The sequence below is a fragment of the Marmota monax genome, unplaced genomic scaffold, assembly GCF_021218885.2.
Source record: "Marmota monax isolate L192 unplaced genomic scaffold, Marmota_monax_Labrador192_F-V1.1 WCK01_AAM20220418_F8-fsc00050, whole genome shotgun sequence".
NCBI classification, from domain to species: domain Eukaryota; kingdom Metazoa; phylum Chordata; class Mammalia; order Rodentia; family Sciuridae; genus Marmota; species Marmota monax.
Window position 1 is genome coordinate 706,240 of NW_026694552.1, and position 21,214 is coordinate 727,453.

A 21,214-nucleotide genomic window follows, 5' to 3' on the forward strand; every position below is an offset into this window, starting at 1 on the left:
TATGCATTTATTTATAAAAACTGATTATAGGTCATCGGTTAGTACAGCTATTTGTTTTACATAACACATTAATAATTGGAAAACATTGCTTGTATTCTGTGAGTTAATTGCAAATATAAATATGTCTAAATAACTATGACTTTAAATCATTTATATTTATTCAGGAGAAATCAGAAATATGTATGATATTTGATATTCATTCTAATAATTTAACATCTTAACCACAGAGACAAAACAGTAGTTTAAGAGTTAAGCCCCATAAACATAAAATTAGGACAAAATGTCAAATGTTATACATAGCTTAGTGGAGCATATTAAGATAAATGCAGTTCATTTATGTTGGCTTTATAAGTTCAGCTTTCCCGGACAGTTTGCCATCTCTGTTTTGTTATGAAAAAGAATTACAGCAGTTGTGCAAATTTATCCTCTATATCTAGGCAAATTCTTCATGAGATGACAATGTTTTGTACCACTTATTTTAATGCGTAAATATACATATTTGGGGGAAAATTTCAGAAAACCTTGTATTAACCAATCAGAAATATTTATTTTATTAAACTTACATCTCGAATATTTCAACTATTTCCTACATATTAAGATGAAATAGGCAAAAAAAAAAAGTTTTGGAAGACCTGAAATTAATGTGAGTTAATATTTATTTAAGATATCACTTATTCTGAGTCTAGAGTATCCCTAAGGAATGAATCAGTGTTTAAGGTGGATTTGTCATTCTGATACCCCATTATAGCAACTTGGTTTCCAATCACCACATCTTGATATCAAAATTGATACAATCAACCTCCCAGAAGTGAAACATAATTATTTCCACTCAGTTCATTAACCATATCTATTCACCTAACTTAAACTAACTATAAGGGCACTAGTAAATGTAGAGGACGACATGGATATTCTACATATATGAAATGTTTTTACCACATTTCTCTGGGACAGTAATCCCCAAATGCAATGTATGCATAAATTACTGGATGGTTTTGTTAAAATGCAGATGCTATTCCTATAAGATAAGAAAAATTCTGCTTTTCTAACAACATTCCAACTGATGCAGATACTTCTGTTTTAAATATTTTTTTTCAATTTAAGTTGGACACAATATCTTTATTTTATCCACCTACCTATCTATTTTTTATTTATTTATTTTGTGGTGCTGAGGATTGAACCCAATGCCTCACACATGCTAGGCAAGTGCTCTACTGCTGAGCCCCAGCCCCAGCCCCATGATTCTTCTGTTTTTAATCCATATTTTTGGTATCAAGATTCCAGGTTACATATATTTAAATTTCTTAATAATGGTGCATGTGAATGTTCCGTTTAGCAAACAAATTCAAATAATTTACCAAAGTATTTCTTCCTTTTTTAATATTTATTTTTTTTAGTTGTAGTTGGACACAATACCTTTATTTCACTTATATATATATTTTTTATGTGGTGCTGAGGTTCAAACCCAGGGTTCCACACGTGCGAGCCGAGCGCTCTACCGCTGAACCACAACCCTGGCCCATGCCAAAGTATTTCTTCAAATGCATATCCTTGCCATTGATTTATAGTTTTCTCTTGGATTCACAATCTCATCAATCTTGTTTTCAGATATCTTTATTTTACATCTAATGGGTATATTATTGGGCCTAATTGTAAAATTGCTTTGCATTTCCGTGACCATTAAAGATTTGCTTCATTGCATATGTTTGCTTGCCATTTGCTCTTCCCTTTTTTTTTAAATGTTACTTTGTGTTTATTTTAGTTTTACCTTATGTCACTATGTTTTTCATTACTGCGACATAACTGTGACCTGGAATGAACAAATTAAAGGAGGAAAGATTTATTTTGGCTCACATTTGCAGAGGACTCAGTTCATGGTTTCCTGGCTCCAAGGGGAAAAATGTCATGGTGGAAAGGCATGGGAAAGGAAACCTTATCAATATGTGGTAGCCAGTAATCACAGAGAGAAAAAGAGTGAGAGGAGAAGGGTCTAACGAAAAGATAAACCAATCCAGGTCATGTGCCCAGTGACCTATTTTTCCAAATGTGCCCCATCTCCCAGTAGTCTGTTCAGTTATCAATGGTGATGGATTAATCCACTGATGAGATTATTTCTCAGTTTTCTTCTGCTTTCCTTTCAGCCAAGCAAAACTAAATTCTCCAGCCTGTGAATTTTCACTAGAAGTTTCAGATTTTGACTATGAGAAATGGAAGCATATTAACAAAGTTGTGCACAAATAAACATGGTAGAGGTATATGACACAATATAGATGGAATAATACTAGTTTTCTTCCCATTTTTCATTTAGGTGTTTATCTCAGATTTGCTAATTTTAAGTATTGTGGATAGTGATCTTTTCTATACTCTAAGTTTCAAGTATCTTCTTAAAGATGATTATGCTTTAATTATTATTAATTATTATTATGTTATAGATGCATAAATCTTACAAACATTTTGTTAGATAAAATAGCCAATCATAAAACACAAAATATTTAGGGCTAGCGTTGTGGCTCAGAGATAGAGTGCTTACCTAGCATGCATGAGTCACTGGATTCGATCCTCAGGACCACATTAAAAAAATATATATATTTTTAAAAACACACAAAATACTTCATGATGCCTTTTATATGCAATATCCAGAATAGAAAAATTCATAGATATATAAATTAATTTATTCAATTGGCAAAAGATGAGGAAAATTTGGTATGATTGTGAATAAATATGGCTCCTCCACAAATAATAAAAATATATCCTGGAATTAGATAGCAATAATGATTGCATATCTCTTGGAATAGACTAACATAATTTAATTTTATACTGCAAAAGAGGGGATTTTATGTTATGTGAATTATATCTGAATAAATCTGTCATAAATTGCATAAAAAAAGAAATAAAATAAGTATTTTGGATAGATATCCACACTCATATGTTTGTCATAACAATATTCACAATAACCAATTTATAGAGTCAACTTACATGAGCCTTAATGAGTAAATAAATATGTAAATATGCATAATAGATTATAATTCAGTCAAAAATAAAAATTAACTACTGCCACCTATAAAATTATGGTTTAACCTGGAGAAATAGATGAAATAAGACACACATAGAAAAAAATACTACATGATCTCATTCACATGTGAACCTTAATCTCATAAAAATATAGATAATAATGAGTTAATTTCATAAAAGTTAATTTCATAAAAATAGCTAATTTCATAAAAGTATAGATAATAATTGTGTTTATCAGAAGTTAGGCTGGTTAGTGAGGAAAATTAACTAGTAAGATCTTTATTAAAAGATACATAGTTAAATTTGATAGAAAGAATAAATGTTATGAGATCATGTCTACAAGATTTTAATTAATGTTAATATATTCTATTCTTGGAAAATGTAAAGTTGGTGCATGTTGAGTACTCCCATTACAAAAATAGCCAAATGATGCATTTGTAAATTAGTTGATTTAATCTTTTCACAATGCAGAAATACTTTAAAACATCATATTTTACACAACAAAAATACAGTATTATCTGCCAATTAAAAAATCTCATGATAAACCTTAAATATACACAGTAAAGTGAGATGAAAAGTTAATAATAACAACAAGCTGAAGTCTATCGTATTAATTGGGAATCACTCATATTTACTAAAGTAAAATAATAAATTGAGAGCATAATTAAATGGATATTTACATGATCTAAAAGTACATCCATATAAATGCTTTCAAATTACATAGGAAAAATAATTAACTGCATCATATAAGCCTGTCAAGTGATCAAATTTGTATCCTCTGCATCTTAATACAACACAATAAGAAAGACTCCATATTACTTTTTGGTATCCCTGGTAAAGAAGCATATCATGAATATAGTCATAAGGAAAGTGGTATCCTCAGATATCAAGCCTGTATTCATGAAAATCACAAAACACTGAGAACTAATTCATGAACGAAATTAAAGAAACATGAAAAATAAATTCAACACATTATTCTGAACTCATTACTATAAAGGGAAAATATTTTGGGGACAATTAGTATACCTTGAATGAAGTCTGAGGATTATGTGTTTATAATATATCCATTATATTATATAATTATGATATTATATAAATATTTTCACAAGTGATGGGTCATGTTTTAGAGCCTATAATTGTTTCAGGAAAAATGTTTATTATATGATTCTTGCCACTTTTCTTTAAATTTGAGATTCTTTCAAAGTTAAAAAGTGCAAATGCAATACAGACAGAAAGTGTAAAATTTGAATATGTTACTTTAAATTCTAATCTCAGTAGTCAGCTAAAAGAAGTTTAAGCAATTTACCAGCTTTTCCAAAGTCAATAGTGAAATAAGAACCACTATTATATTTCCTGAAGGAAAATATGTCTGTTTTTTTTTCAATTTTTATCAAATAATAGAATAGATTATTTATTTATTTATTTATTTGTTTGTTTGTTTGTTTGTTTATCTTGAGACAGGGTCACACTCTATGCCCAGAGTAGTTTATCAAGTGCCTGGGCCCAACTGATCAAACAGCCTCAGCCTCCCAAATATTTGAATTCCAGATAACTGCTGCCATGCCCATTCTATTTCTCTACAAGTTTAAAACAACACACATTTTTAGTTTTGTGATAATGGAAAAAGTATATTATTGTTATGGACCAGGCTATATGGGCAATGATCAAACAGATTCCATTTTGCCCAGAGACTCTACATCATGTAAGAAATGCTTCTCCCATTGGAACACCCCGCCTCTGTACCCATCAACTGTTGCTTAGCATAGCATGTTTGGCAACACAAAATGGCAATTCTTATCTGATGTAAAGTTGTTCTCTTTTTGGTTCCCATTTTTCTTGGACAATGTACCATGTCAGAGAATGATTGTCTAGCCATTAGTAAACAATCTTTAACTTGTACTCAACTAGGGTCATTTTGACCCACTTCCCTTTCTGCTTATGATTTTAGATTTCATGATGTTTGTTCATGATTTTGAATCAGAACAACAGCCACTTATGATTACTATCTCTTTGGAATATAAAAGTTGTCCTCAAACCTCAGGAGAGAGTCAAAGGATGTACACTTGCAGCCTCACCCTTGGCCTGCCAGCTGGTGGATCTGGATTGCTGGCTAGTGAGTAAAGGTTCTGTCTCGGGCTTTAAGATCCACTCAATGATTTATTGCAACCAGACCATAACATTATAAATTCCCTGAATCATTATATATATATATATATATATATATATATATATATATATATATATATATATATACCTCAAAGTGTATATTTTCCCTCTGCTTGGAATGTCCTCTCAGATATCCAAATGCCTCACTCTCCTTGCATTATTCATCATTCTTCTCAAAGACAACTTCCTAATAAAAGCCTTTCCTGACACTAACCACTAGAAATATTACTATGATGCTTTATTTTTCTTTATATAATTTATAATTACCCAATTGTCTAATTATGCATCTTTCATTTATTTGTATTTATGTTCTACCTCTTTAGAATTTATGTGTCCTGTGGGCCAATATTCTTTTTAACCATAGTATTCTAAGAATCTATAATGGAATTCCATACACAGTTGATGCTCAGTAAGTTTTTATTACATAAATAACTAATCATTATTGTGGAAGGAACAATCATGCTATTGCCAAAAAGAACTGCTATCCATTGTAACTGGGTAATAAGATTAGTATACAAATAGAGACAATTTTCAAATTATGAATTAAATTCCCACAGCAAGGTGTGAGAACAAATATTACTAGTATTTATAATAGGATCAACGAGCCTGAAAGCAAATTAAATTATGCTTCAGCAGTTAGTACTATATTTACATTTGTAACAGTAATTTAGTTTCATCGAAGTCAGATCATATAACCTATTAAATTAATTAACACGTTTAAATTACATCAATTTTGCTGCTTCTCTTTAGTTGGTTTGTGAATATTTTCATTCTCTAATTGTTTAAGAATTATGAGTATAAGGAATAGATATTATACAACATTTTATGCTGAAAATATTTATATTACATTCTAATTAAAAATAGTGTATGTCAATGTTGTATTCATAACATAATTTTCCTTTATTCTTCAACACCTCTCATCCCATGAGATTTGATTTTAAAATTATAATCAAGCATTTTCAAACATGACAATTCAGGACTTTCCTCATGAACCTTTCATGAGGAACTTATTAGATCATTAATGTCTTCAAACCAAGAGATGAGTATACAAATTTTAGCAAAAGATTTGATATTCATCATTAAGGACATTCAGTTGCATATCTCACAGTAAAACCTATGTGGACACAGTGGAAGAAGGAACAGAAACTGTGGTACCCATACCATGCTGGATTACCATAGAATAATAAGTGTAAATTAAAAAAAATCATTAATCAAAACTGACAAATAATAATAGAAGCATAATAATGAAAGATTACTAAAGATATTATACAAACAGTAATATAAAACTAAAATTTCAAAGAAAAATTTAAAAACCTTCCAATTTTGAAAAAAAAAAATATGTACACACACACACACACACATATATACACACACAAAGAAAGAAAAATAGACTTTGTGAAGACTTTTCTATGCTCATATTTGCTCTCAGTATGGGCACCTACTGATCCAGTGACATGTAGGGCCTAACTGGATTTCTGGGGATGAATATTCAAAAAAAATATACCAAATACCAGATAATGTATTTCATCTTGTTGGAAGAGTGTTTTCCCTCCTCCACTGATCCACAGCATGCTTGACACTGACACATTCTGTTGTCTTTATTAATTCTGTATTTTAAAACAAATACTTTTGGTTTTCTCCTGGTTGCCAGGTCATTATGGTGCCTCCAAGCTTTTCCTAATCATTTTCCTTTTCTTGAATTTGATACTCCAGAACTTCTGATTTAATTCCTTCTTGGAGTGTCTATGCAGCACTGTGAGCTCCTCTGATCCACCATTTTCATCCCTCTTCTTTGTCATTTTAATTCTTTCTTTCTGAATTCTACTTTCCCGTTGTTTACCATTACTTTGTATATCTTTGTCAATTGTTATGCATTAATTTTCCTCATGTGTAATTTTTGTAATAGTCATGCAGTTGCCTCATTAAGACAATCTGAAAATGTCTGCTTATTTTAATGTGTTAAAAATATTTGTATTTATTGACATTATCCATATATCTGTTCTCAACTCAAGTATTTTGTGTTTTTTTTTTCTTTGAAAAGCAACAACAACAACAACAACAACAAATAGAAGGGAGACCATTAGAAGATAGGATGGAAATTGTGTGGATGGAGGAGGTTGAAGAAAATGAAAGGTACTAGGAGATGATATTGATCAAATTATATTATGTTCATGTAAAAATATGGCAAAAGTTAATGCCACTGTTATGTATGATTATAATGTATTAATAAAAATTATAAACATACTTTCTTTCTGTTTTAATTAGCTGTTGCAGCTCTGTGAAGAAAATACCTAATTAAAAAAAAAAACTAGAGGTCTGGGGTTGTAGCTAAGTGGTAGAGTGCTTGCCTCACATGTGGAAGGCACGGGGTTTAATCCTCAGCACCACATACAAATAAAATAAAGTTATTAAAACAAAAAGAACAACTTAGAGGTGGAAAAATTTATTTGTGGCTTAGGCAGCCAATTCCATTTTTCTGGGCCCAAAGTGGGGCAGTACATCCTGCAGGAAGGCCCAACAGAGGAAAGCCACTCAGTTCATGCATGGAGGAGTCAGGAAGTGTGTGTGGGGTGGGGGGGGGAGAGAGAGAGAGAGAATGAGAGAGGAGAATAATGTATAGTGGTATGTGTCTTTGGAAAATACATGTGTGCTTTTTTTTTTTTTTTTTCCTTTCTAGCATTCTAAGGAGCCTATTTTCATCCTTATCCCTTTTAGTTTGGGTTTCAATGACAATTTGTGAGATCCTCATTGAACTACTTCTATGTCCTTGCAAAATCTGTTTACTATGGATGTGTGGGTTTATTTCTTTATATCAATATTATTTCATTGCTGTTTGCTAACCACGTGAAATAATTATAATGCTTTTTTAAATTACTTAAGATTTTATAAATATAATATATCATCAGTGGATAGAGATGTTCATTCTTTCAAATCTGATTGGATTTTATTTTATATTTTTGGTTTATTGTCTTGGATAGCACCTCCAGTAAAATGTTGAATATAACAAGTACTTGACTTGTTACTGATATTAAGGGGAAGACATTTACACTAACCATTAATCCATGTTGGCTGTGGGTCTTTCATAGATGCCCTTCATCACCATGTAGAATTCCTTATTTTTTAAATTGGTTTGTAATTCTTTTTTTTAATCAGTATCTTAAATTGTAAATGTTTCTTGTGCTTCTTTTGAGATGATTATATGATATTTACTCTATTAATGTGATGTGTTATATTGTTTTTCAGATGTTATTAAATAAATCTTATATCTCTGAAATAAATTCCACTTATTAATGATATTTTTCAGAAGTTCTTTATCAAGTTGACATGGTTCTTCCTTTATCCCCAATCTGTTTAAAATTTTTATAAAGAATATGTACTACTTTCTCTATTTTATTTATGTGATTATAATGTTTCTTCATTAGAATTTTGATAAGATGGGATATGTTAATTTGTTTTGAGTGTGTGACATGAAAGTAGCATTATATATTTTGAATAAGTCACTTTATTAATGAATTAATCTATTTCCCTTCAAAATTCCATCAGTTTTTTTCCTCATATATTTTGATGTTCTATTCTTAGGTGTAAACACATTAAAGATCCCTGTAGACTCTTATTGAAAGATGATCCTTTTTAAATTATGATGATCCTCTGACTGATTTTCCTAGCTTTGAATGATAATTTTCTTAGCTTTATATTCACTTTGGTCTGAAATTATTATAGTTGATTCAGGTAACTTTTGCTCAATCTTTGAAATGCGGATCTTTATTCATTTACTTTAAAACTATCTAGGTCTTTAGAGTTAAGAGGTTTTTCTTGTAGATAGCATGTAGTTTTCCAATAGAAGAATATGTAATTCGACTCTACATTCAAATGACACTATGCTGTTTCACAAATATTTTAAGTAATTTATAACAGATAAGAAAAATTAAAGATTTTATATTTGCTGAATTTATTCCTTCTCTAATTCTGTGGAGATACAGGTTTTAGACAATACAATTTTACTTTCTGCAAAGGACTCCTTTAACATATCTTCTCAGGTGAATATACTAGCAATAAAATTTCTCAATTTTTCTGAGAAGGACTTTATTACTTCATCACTTTGTAAAGATTTAACTTCACTGAATATAGAATTCTAGGTTTGGGGTTTTCTTCATTTAATATTTCATTCTACTATTTATTTTCATGTATGGTTTCTGAAAAAAAATGACTAATATAAATTTATATTGTTTCTTTGTTGTGGCTGTTTAACATAAGAGTTCATGACCTCCTCACTGGATTCTTTCAGGATTTTCTCACTGACTTTTTGTGAAATTGAATGTGACATGCAAGGGTTCATTTTTTGTTGTTTTTTAGTATTTTTTCTATTTGATGTACATCATTCATTTTGGAAAATATGTAGTCATTATAACTTCAAATAATTTCTCTTTTCTCACTTTTTCTTATTCTGATATTTATTTTTCATTTGTAAATATTATACTTGTTTTAATTTTCTCAACAACATTTTCTCTTTCCCATCTTTTTTTAAGTTTTTATCTTGGCATTTCAGTTCCTGAAGGTTATATTGACATTTACTTTTACTAATTGATTCTTTCCTATTTCATGTCCATCGATGAGCCTATCAATGGCTTTCATTTTTTGTTACCATGATTTTTATTACTGACACAGCTTTCAATTCTTTAAAAATATAGTGTTTACTACTTAACCAATCTGTTCTTCCATGCTGCCTACATTTTCCACATAAGCTCTTAGAATATTAAGCATAGTTTTACAATTCCATCCTGATAATTTTAATAACTCTGCACATCTTATGTCACTTTTTAGATTTTGCTTTCTCTTAAAACTATGATTTTTTTTCAAAACAATACTTGTCAGAAAATAATGAATTGGATTCTCCCCAAAATATCTGAATCCCAAATCTATAATGTCCTTAGCTCTGTCAGAAATAAAGAAACACAAAAATCTAAAGATACGTGTGTTTGTTTTTGTGACTATCAGGTTTTTAGCACATTATGAAAAAAAGCCCCTAGTATTTAACTCAAAATAAATTTTAACAATAAATCTTCTTAATACTATATTTAACTTTTAGCCTAATAATTGCATTTCTCATAGGTGGCAACAACAGAAAAATAGCAAGTACAATGTGATGAAAGAAATTCACATGAATCCATCCCTATTGCCTCTATAGAATTTGATGAAATTAACAATTCTCCACAAGACCGATTAAGAACTGCTGATGAAGTTTTCTTGAAAACTTGCCTGGATCATTTTAAACCTTCCAATTTTGCTCTATAGCTATTACTTTCTTTTTAAAAAAATTAGAAATACTCAAAACTACATCTCACTGAGAAAAGAAACTTTACAAGAAGCAGTTTAATAGGTATTTATAATATATTTTTAGGGAGAGACAGTTTTGAAAATTACCTCTTTTTAGGCTTGTCTTTAGATTTTAGCCTTTAAGAAAAAAATCTGAACAAGTTTCATTGTAATGCATACACACAATGCTGTAGATTTGTGACCAAGATTTGTTTTGTGATGATTCCAGAACTCTTTTGATTTGTGTATATTTTTTTGGAATAGAGGTAAAAAATTCTACATTTCCTTCTATTCCTGTATGAATAAGGCCACTTCATTGATTTTAGAACATCATCTCTGAAAGAACTAATCTTTATTTTCCAAACTCAAGTATCTTCTATAATTTCTTAATAACATAGCTTAAAATAGGATTCTATGGCAGATGAAATTACTTTCTAAGAGAGTAGCAGTGAAGAAATTAATTATTCCATAAGGTATGGTGTATTGCAGAATCATTTTAATTCTAAAGCCGATCCAAATAAAAAATAAGGTGTTCTGAATGTTTCTTTCCTTTAAGTTGTTAATAAAATAACACTGCCTTATTTGTTTTTTAAATGGTAAACACTATATTTTTGTATATTTGACTAAACATGTGAGTAAATACATATTAGAGAAAAATTAAGGAAAACTGATATTTTTTGTTTCTGTGTGTTGTTTTTGTTATCTATTAATAGGACTTGTACATTTTTGTTGAAAGCCAGACATGATTATTGGGCATAAGGAAATATATTAGTGAGAGTTGTGAAGAGAAACAGAATCAACAGGAAGTATAATTATAAAAAGAGAATTTATTAGATTGGCTTACAGGACAAGAAGCTGGATAGTTCACAATGGCTGTCTGCAGGCTGGAGAGCTGGAGCAACCAGTAGCTATGCATTCTAAGAGGCTAAACCTTCAGAACAAGAGGGATCAATGATGCTACCCAAGTCCAAGACTGAAGGCTTTTGGAAACTGCCTGGAGAATCAATGGCAGAGTCCAATTGGGAAGAGTGTAGGGGTGAGATTCTGATACCCTCATGCAATCACAGAGGCAATCAAGAACCCATTCACTAAGACTTAAGCTCATTTCTGCTACTGCTTCCTTGTTATTCCAAATTTTGTTCAATTGAGTACACCTTCCTATTGGATGGTGCTGCCCACACTTGGAGAAGGTCTCCAATTCAGTTCACTAGCCAACATGCCAAGCATTCCTAGATAAACCCTCATTGACACACCCAGAAGCCTCATAATCTTTGGCACATCTTTAATCCAATCAGCTTGACAATTAAAATTAGCTATTACAGGAACTGAGGTAAAAATACGAGTTGTGTGAGGTTTTACATTATTCTGCATAAGAGTTAAGCTTTATTTACTCTTTTCTGTAGCCATGGTTTTTAAATGCCAAAATCCCTGTTGTCTGTCTTCTCTGTTATTTTTTAGTTTTCCTATGACCTTCTTAAATAAAGCCTAAGAGGTATATTTTTTCAAGTTGTAATCCTCTACTGTCTTACTGGAACACTTTGCAGTGGTGGTATGGTATGGAAGGAGGAAAAACAGCTCATTGTTCTGTAAACAATGTCAAAATATTTAATGAGTTTGTGTTTTTGGCTCTCATCATCACAAATCTTTCGGATTTCTCTGCTAGGGGAGAGGGCAAGGAGACATTTCTCCAATCTTCACTGTGAGATCTTAATACTGCTCCATGGAATAAAACTCTTGAATGTATACCTCCATCTCATCATACCCATTGAGTGTTTCATTCTTAAGCTTGTCCACATTGAGTACCCAGGAGTTTAACAATTACACTTTGCATTTTCCTACACCACTCTTTGTTCTAGTGACCATTTCTACTCCTGCACTTATGCTTCATGAAAACCTCTCTCTCTGTTTCTTCCTGTATTTACCTTCAAAATTTTGGGCAACAGTTTGGCCTATCACCCCAATTCTCTAAGACATTAAGAAGGGTTTTTTTGATTTTCAGTTGGCTTTAAGTTCTTTTTTTTAAGAATGAGTATGAAGACTTTCAAACTTTGTACACATTGCACAAGAAACTAGGAGTCCAAAATTGTGCTTTTTCAACCCCAATAATTGTACATTCATCAACTTTTGATAATATTTAATCATTATATTTTAAAATGTTGTCTCTTTTCTTTCTAGTCTATTTAATATCAACACTTTTAACCTCTTCCTCTACTCCACTGTTCACCCTTCTATTTTTGTGGAATAACCCCCTTTTATTCCTTATTTGTTCTAGCTTCCATATATGAGATAAAACATTTAACCCTTGAGCTTCTGAATCAGGCCTTATTTGACTTAGAATGATGTTCTCCACGTCCATCCACTTGCCAGCAAATGTCATAATTCCTTTCTTCTTTATGGCTCAGTACAATTGAGAAAATAAATCTGAGTAAAAGTAAAAGTATAATTAGTGATATATGTAGGTTATATATATATATATATATATATATATATATATATATGACAGCATTAAATTTTATATACATACATACATATAGATAGATAGATATAGATATATTTATTTATATATTCATTTTATTCATTCACTTGCTGGTGGGAACCTGGGCTTATTCCATAACCTTGCTATTGTGAATTGTGCTGCTTTAAACATACAGTGCCTGTATCACTATATTATGCTGATTTCAGTACTTCAGAATTAATATCACACAGTGGGATATCTGGTCATATGATGGTTCCATTCTTAATTTTTGAGAATACTCCATATTACTTTCCAGAGTGGTTATGCTAATTTGCAGTCTTACTGACATACTGTATAAATGTTCCTTCTTCCTCACATCTTTCCTGCATTTATTATTATTTGTTTTCTTGATTATTGCATTCTAATTGGACTGAGATAAAATCTCGATGCAGTATCAATTTGCATTACTCTGATTGCTAAGTATATAGAATCTTTTAAAATATTTGTTGGTCATTTGTTTTCTTCTATTGAGAAATGTCACCTTAATTCCTTTTTCTACTTATTGATTAGGTGGGATTTTTTTATTTTTACATTTTTTTGAGTTCTGAATATATTCTTCATATTAATCTTCCTTTGGAGGAGGAGGTAGCAAAAATCTCCCATTCTGTAGGATATCTCTTCAAGCTCTTAATCATTTCCTTTGCTATTCAAAAAACTGTTCATTTGATGTTGCCCCACTTATTGATTTCAGTTTTATTTCTTGAGCTAGGGATTAAGAAAATTGTTCCCTCTGTCAATATTTTGGCTAAAATAAGGATGAGCTTACATTTACTTCTAGCAGTTTCAGAGGTTTTGGGTTAATTCCTAGGTCTTTAATCAGTGTAGTTTTGTTGTTCATTTCCCACTTTGCTGGAGAATTTGAATATTTTTTGTATATTCATTGGCCATTTGCATTCCTTCTTTGGAAAAGTGTCTGTTTAGTTCTTTAATTCAATAATCCTCATAAAAATTTCAATGAATTCACAGAATTAGAAAAAAAACTTAGTTCTAAAATTCATTTGCAAGAATAAGAAACCCAGACTAATCAAAGAAATCCTGGGCACAAATACCAAGTCTGAAGGCATAACAGAGATAAAGTATCAAGTACAGCAAGGTACTGGCTTTAAAATTGACAAGAGGACCAATGGAATAGAGATAATATAAAGATAAAGTTTTATCATATTCAGCACATAAAAAGTAGACAAAAATACTTTGGAGAAAAGAAATCACCTTTTAAAAAAATAGTTCTGAGAAAATTAGATATGCATGTGTAGAAGAATAAAACTTTATCCCTATCTCTCACCCCGCATGAAAGTCAATTCAAAGTGGATTAATGACCCAGGAATTAGACCATAAACTCTGCAACTGCTAAAATGTAAGCTTAACACTCAAACATATTGTCACAGGTGTCAACTTTCCTAAGGAGACTCTTGAAATGAAAGAACTAAAACCAAAAATGAATAAGGGGGACAGCATTAAATTAAAAAGCTTCTGAATATAAAAGGAAACAAGAGTGTAAGGAGAGAGCCTAGAGAATGGGAGATTTTTGTCACTGCTTCTCAGAAGATTAATACAAAAAAATTTATAAAGGGGAGCCTCATTAAAAGGGAAAGTTACTTTTGAATAACTAAAATGTAAATGCACCTAAAAGAATGGATAAAAACACCTAAATTTATCCAGTCATGTCTTGGACTAAAAGGGAACGTTAAGAATAGTATCTCCATATTCTAAATGAAAGCACCATTATGCCTACCAAAATTTTATGTTAAAAAATTAAGGAAGCATTACTAAAGAGAGAAGGGCTTGGATTTTTTTTTTTTTTGGGTTAAAATAGAACATATATCTGTTCTGGTAATGAACAATTTCTCCTGGAAATACTATGATTTAAGGTTGAAATATGAGAAATATATAATTTTGCATGCCTGAATTTCAAACATATTTATATGTAGATTTATCTTTCATTTCCTTTACAGAGAATCCATGTATGCCAATATCAGAACCAGGGCAGTATCATTCCTATCATTGAATATGTGAGATTCTGGAAAGTAAGTAAGACCATTTCAAGAATGAGATATCAGGTGGACCCAGAATAGCAAAAGCAATTCTAAGCAGGAAGAGTGAAACAGGCGGTATAGCGATGCCAGATTTTAAACTATACTACAGAGCAAGAGTAACAAAAACAGCATGGTACTGGTACCAAAACAGGCGAGTAGACCAATGGTACAGAATAGAGGACACAGAGACAAATCCACAAAATTAAAACTAACTTATATTAGACAAAGGTGCTAAAAGCATGCAATGGAGAAAGGATAGCATCTTCAACAAATGGTGCTGGGAGAACTGGAAATCCATATGCAACAAAATGAAATTGAATCCCTATCTCTCACCATGCACAAAAGTTAACTCAAAATGGATCAAGTAGCTAGGAATCAAACCAGAAACTCTGCTTCTAATAGAAGAAAAATTTGTCTGTAATCTCCATCTCGTGGGGTTGGGCTCCAAATTCCTTAATAGGACACCTATAGCACAAGAGTTAAAATCAAGAATCAACAAATGGGACATACTCAAACTAAAAAGTTTTTTCTCACCAAGATAAAAAATAAGAGAGGTAAACAGGGAGCTTACATCCTGGGAACAAATTTTTACCCCTCACACTTCAGATAGAGCCCTAATCTCCAGAGTATACAAAGAACCCAAAAAAGTTAAACAACAAGAAAACAAATAACCCAATCAACAAATGGGCCAAGGATCTGAACAGGCACTTCTCAGAGGAGGATATACAATCAATCAACAAATACACGAAAAAAATGCTCAACATCTCTAGCAGTCAGAGAAATGCAAATTTAAACCACTCTAAGATACCATCTCACTCCAGTAAGAATGGCAGCCATTATGAAGTCAAACAACAACAAGTGCTGGTGAGGATGTGGGGAAAAGGATACACTTGTACATTGCTGGTGGGACTGCAAATTGGTGCAGCCAATTTGGAAAGCAGTATGGAGATTCCTCGGAAAGCTGGGAATGGAACCACTATTTGACCCAGATATTCCCCTTCTCAGACTATACCAAAAAGACCTAAAAAGAGCATACTACAGGGATACAGCTACATCAATGTTCATAGCAGCACAATTCACAGTAGCTATACTGTGGAACCAACCTAGATGCCCTTCAGTAGATGAATGGATAAAAAAAATATGGCATTTATACACAATGGAATATTACTCAGCAATAAAAAATAACAAATCGTGGCATTTGTGGGGAAATGGAGGGCATTAGAGCAGATTATGCTAAGTGAAGTTAGCCAATCCCTAAAAAACAAATGCTGAATGTCTTCTTTGATATAAGGGGGGCGACTCAAAACAGAGCAGGGAGGAAGAGCATGAGAAGAAGATTACCATTAAACAGGGACGCGAGAGGTGGGAGGGAATGGGAGAGAGAAGGGGAATTGCACGGAAGATGGAAGGAGACCCTCATTATTACACAAAGTATATGTATGATGATGTGAGGGGGAAAAAAAGAAATGTGTCACATTACATTGGGTAGAGAGAAGTGATGGGAGGGGAGGGGTGGGGAGGGGGGATAGGAAGGGGATAGGAAAGGCAGCAGAATACAACAGACACTAGTATGGCAGAATGTATAAACGTAGATGTACGTGCAATCTGTAGACGTGGAAAAATAAAAATTCATACCCCATTTGAATCAAATGTATGATATGTCAAGATCATTGTAATGTTTTGAGCAACTAATAAAAAAAAGAATGAGATACCAATACAAAAACTATGACTGCAGAAGTGTCAATGATTTATGACCAAGGAAGCATCCCCATAGGAAAATGGTAAAATCCCTCATGATAAAGTACTGCACAAAAATGGACAGTGAAACATATATGATTTTATTTGTACCTCAGTTTTATGAAAGATGTTATTTTAACTTTATATTGGTAAAATTAATTGAAATCAAGTTTCTTTTCTATGCAATAGATGAGAGTTTTTTAGCTTCATTTAAGGAATGATTTTGCAACAAGCTATTTTTATCCCTTGCTTTGTTTCATTTTCAGAGATCAACATGGAACCCAGGACCTTGTTCAAGCTAGTCAAGGGATCTACCACTGATGTCTAATGACCTACTTTGCCAACCTCTAATCCAGTGGTTCTTAATCAATTTCCCACTTGATATCACTCAAGAAATAAAATACACTATCATTTGTACATTTTTCTAAGGGATCGCTGTTATCAACACCTACACCCATTTCTTAAAAAGTATCACTATAATATAGAGCATTATTCAATGGCCCATCTTACTAACAAACTTTCAAGTTTTCATTTATTCCTTATATTTTCAAAGGTATCATAGTGTCTTTTTTTATTTGAAAATAGAGGCTGAGGAAAAAAGATCATGAGTTCAAAGCCAGGCTCCGCAACTTAGTGAGGCCCTAAGCTAACATTTCATCATAGTTAAACACCTAGGAATCCTGTAGATTAAAGGGCTAAAACTTCATCACTATATATGATGGCATCAAAACAGCAAACCATATTCTCAGACACGCAGACAGTCTTCACCACCATAAATTTAACATAAATAATACAAACGGTACTTGAACTATGATTTCATGGTGGAATCACACAAAATATAAGTATAACACTGTTCTAAAAGAATGTTTTTCACCCTTTAAGAATACATTATACTTCCATTTACCATGAAAATTTTAAACATACTTTTTGAAAGATGATTAATTTGTCACAATTAATGACATGTGTTATAATACTGGATACATTTTTCTTCAAGTATCACAGAAAGATATTCAGATTAACTAGTTTAGCTCAGATATTACATCTGCAACTTCCTTTAAAATTTATAATTATTATGCAGAATTATATACAGATGAAAATACAATCATAGTATTTGTTTTAGTCAGTAATTTTTACTGCTGTGACCAAAAAATCTGAAAAGAACAATTAAAAGAGGAATATTTTATTTTGAGGCTTATGGTTTCCAAGGTTTCAGTCTATACTTGCCCAACTTCATTCTTCAGTTTTTCTGGGGAAGCTGAACAGCATGTAAGAATAATGTGGTAGAGGAAAACTGCTCAGGACATTACAAGCAAGGGGAGAGGGAGAGAGAGAGAGAGAGAGAGAGAGAGAGAGAGAGAGAGAGAGAGAGAGAGAGAGAGAGAGAGAGAGAGAGAGAGAAACCAAATATATACCTGAAAGGCACACCCACAATGATAGTATTTGTTTTAGTTAGTATTTTTTACTGCTGTGACTAGAAAACCTGAAAAGAACAATTACAAGAGGAATAGCCACACCCTACTGACATGTAGTTACCTTTGAAATGATCCCTATCAGGGGATTAATTCAAAGATTGGAATAAGGCTCTCCCAACCCAATCAATTCAGCTCTAAACCTTGCATTCTCTCACACATGAGCTTTTTAGAGACTCCTAACATTCAAACTATTACAGCATGTATGGCAGGGGTATTAAATCAAAGAAAATAAAATTTAAATCACCATTGGTACATAGCAATGGTAATCAAAAAACGTATATATATTGGGGATGGGGATGTGGCTCAAGCAGTAGTGCACTCACCTGGCATGCGTGCAGCCCAGGTTCGATCCTCAGCACCACATACAAACAAAGATGTTGTGTCCGCCGAAAACTAAAAAATAAATATTAAAATTCTGCCTCTCTCTCTTTAATAAAAAGTATATATAGATGTATCTATCAATCATTGATACATATATATGTATATATACACTATATATATTAATCTGTATATAAATCATCATAATAATTATAAATTTTAAAGGAAATATATATATATATATATATATATATATAGAGAGAGAGAGAGAGAGAGAGAGGTGTATATATATATATATATATATATATATATATATACATATATACACATATCCTTATGCTCTATTGGTATAAGGATAGATATATACATCAATGAAATTATTTGACTTATCTCAACAAAACTGTTAAACATACTACAAATAAATTATACTTAAAATGTTACCATTTTCATATTCTCCAATTTATATTCATGACACCTAAATATATGGACTTATTTCTTTATCTTTTTGATTTTGTAATGTTATAATTAATTGTGCTTGACAGTAGAATGCATTCTGATATATTGTACACAAATGGAGCACAACTTTTTATTCCTCTCGCTCTACATGTAGCAGGAGCACACTGGTAGTATAGTCATACATGCACATAGGGTAATAATGTCCACCCAATTCCACTGTCCACCCCCAAACCCCTCCCCTCCCCTCATTCCTCTTTGCCCAAACCAAAGTTTCTTCATTTTTTCCCTACCCACCCCCATTATGGATCAGAATCTGCTCATGAGAGAAAACATTTCTCATTTTTTAATTTGGCTTATTTTGTTTAATGATATTATCCAGCTCTATTCATTTACCAGCAGATATCATAATTTCCTTCTTTTTTAAAGCTCAGTAATATTTCATTGTGTATATATAACACATTCTCTTTATTCATTCATTACTTGAAGGGCATCCAGTTGGTTCCATAGTTAGCTATTGTGAATTGAGCTGCTATAAACACTGATGTGGTTACATCAGTGTATTATGCTGATTTTAAGTCCTTTGGATATAAACCAAGGAGTGGGATACATGGATTAAATGGTTACTCCACTCTAACTTTTCTAAGGAATCTCCATACTGTTTTCCAAAGTGGTTGCACCAATTTGCAGACCCATTAGCAATGTATGAATGTACCTTTGCCCCACATTTTCAACAACTCTCATTGTTGCTTGAATTATTGATAATTGTCATTCTGACTGGACTGAAATGAAACCTTAGAGTAGTTTTGATTTGCCTTTCTTTAATTGCTAGAGATGATGAACATTTTTTATGTGTTGATTGATTGTATTTCTTCTTTTTTGTAGTGTCTGCTATTTTCCTTAGCCCATTTATTGATTGGGTTGTTTCTTTGGTGTTAAGTTTTTGTTTGTTTGTTGTTTTACTTCTTTATATATCCCAGAGATTAGTGCTTTATCTGAGCTGTGTATGGTAAAAATTTTTTTTCTCATTCTGTAGGCTCTTTTTAAAATTATTGATCATTTCCTTTATTGAGAGAAGCTTTTTAGTTTGAATACATCCCATTCATCGATTCTTTATTTTATTTATTTGCACTTTCATAATCTTGTTAAGAAAGTCAGGTCCTAAGTTGATATGATAGATTTCGGACTACTTTTTCTTCTATTTGGTGCAGGCTGTCTGTTCTAGTGCCTAAGTCTTTGATCCACTTTGAGTTGATTTATATGCAGAAACAGATGTTAAATTTTATTTTGCTACCTATGGATTTCCAGTTTTCCCAGCACCATTTGTTAAAGAGGCTATCTTTTCTCCAATGTATGTTTTTTGTGCCTTTCTCTAGGATGAGATAACTATATTTATGTGGGTTTGTCACTCTGTTTTCTATTCTGCAGCATTGATCTATGTGTCTATTTTGGTGCCAATGCCACGCTGTTTTTGTGACTATTGCTCTGTAGTATAGTTTAAGGTCTGGTATTTTGAGGCCTCTTCCTTCAATTTTTTTTGATAAGGATTGCTTTGGTTATTCTGGCTCTCTTATTTTTTTTCAAATGAAAATTACTGCGTTTTCTAGTTCTATAAAGAATGTCTTTGTAATTTTAATAGGAATTGCATTCATTCTGCCTAATGTTTTTGGTGGTATGGCCATTTTGGTAATATTAATTTTGCCTATCCAAGAGCATAGGATATCTTTCCATCTTCCAAGAACTTGTTCAATTTCTTTGTTTAGTGTTCAGTAGTTTCCATTGTAGAGGTCTGTCACCACTTTTATTAGGTTGATGCCCAAGTATTTTATTTTTTAAGGCTATTATTAATGGGGTAGATTTTCTAATCTCTTTCAGTGAATTCATCACTGATATATAGAAATTTATTTATGAGTATATATTTTACATCCTGATAATGCACTGAATTCATTAATTAGTTCTAGAAATTTTCTGGTGAAATTTGTTGTATATTCTAAATGCAGAATCATATTTTCAGCAAATAGTAATAGTTTGATTTCTTCTTTTCCTATTCATCTAGTTTAATTTCTTTTGTCTGTCTAATTGTTCTGGCTAGAATTTGAAGGACAATTTTGAATAGAAATGGTGAAAGAGGACTTCCCTTGTCTTGTTTAATTTTAAGAAGAAATGATTTCAATTTTTTCTCCATTTGAAATGATGTT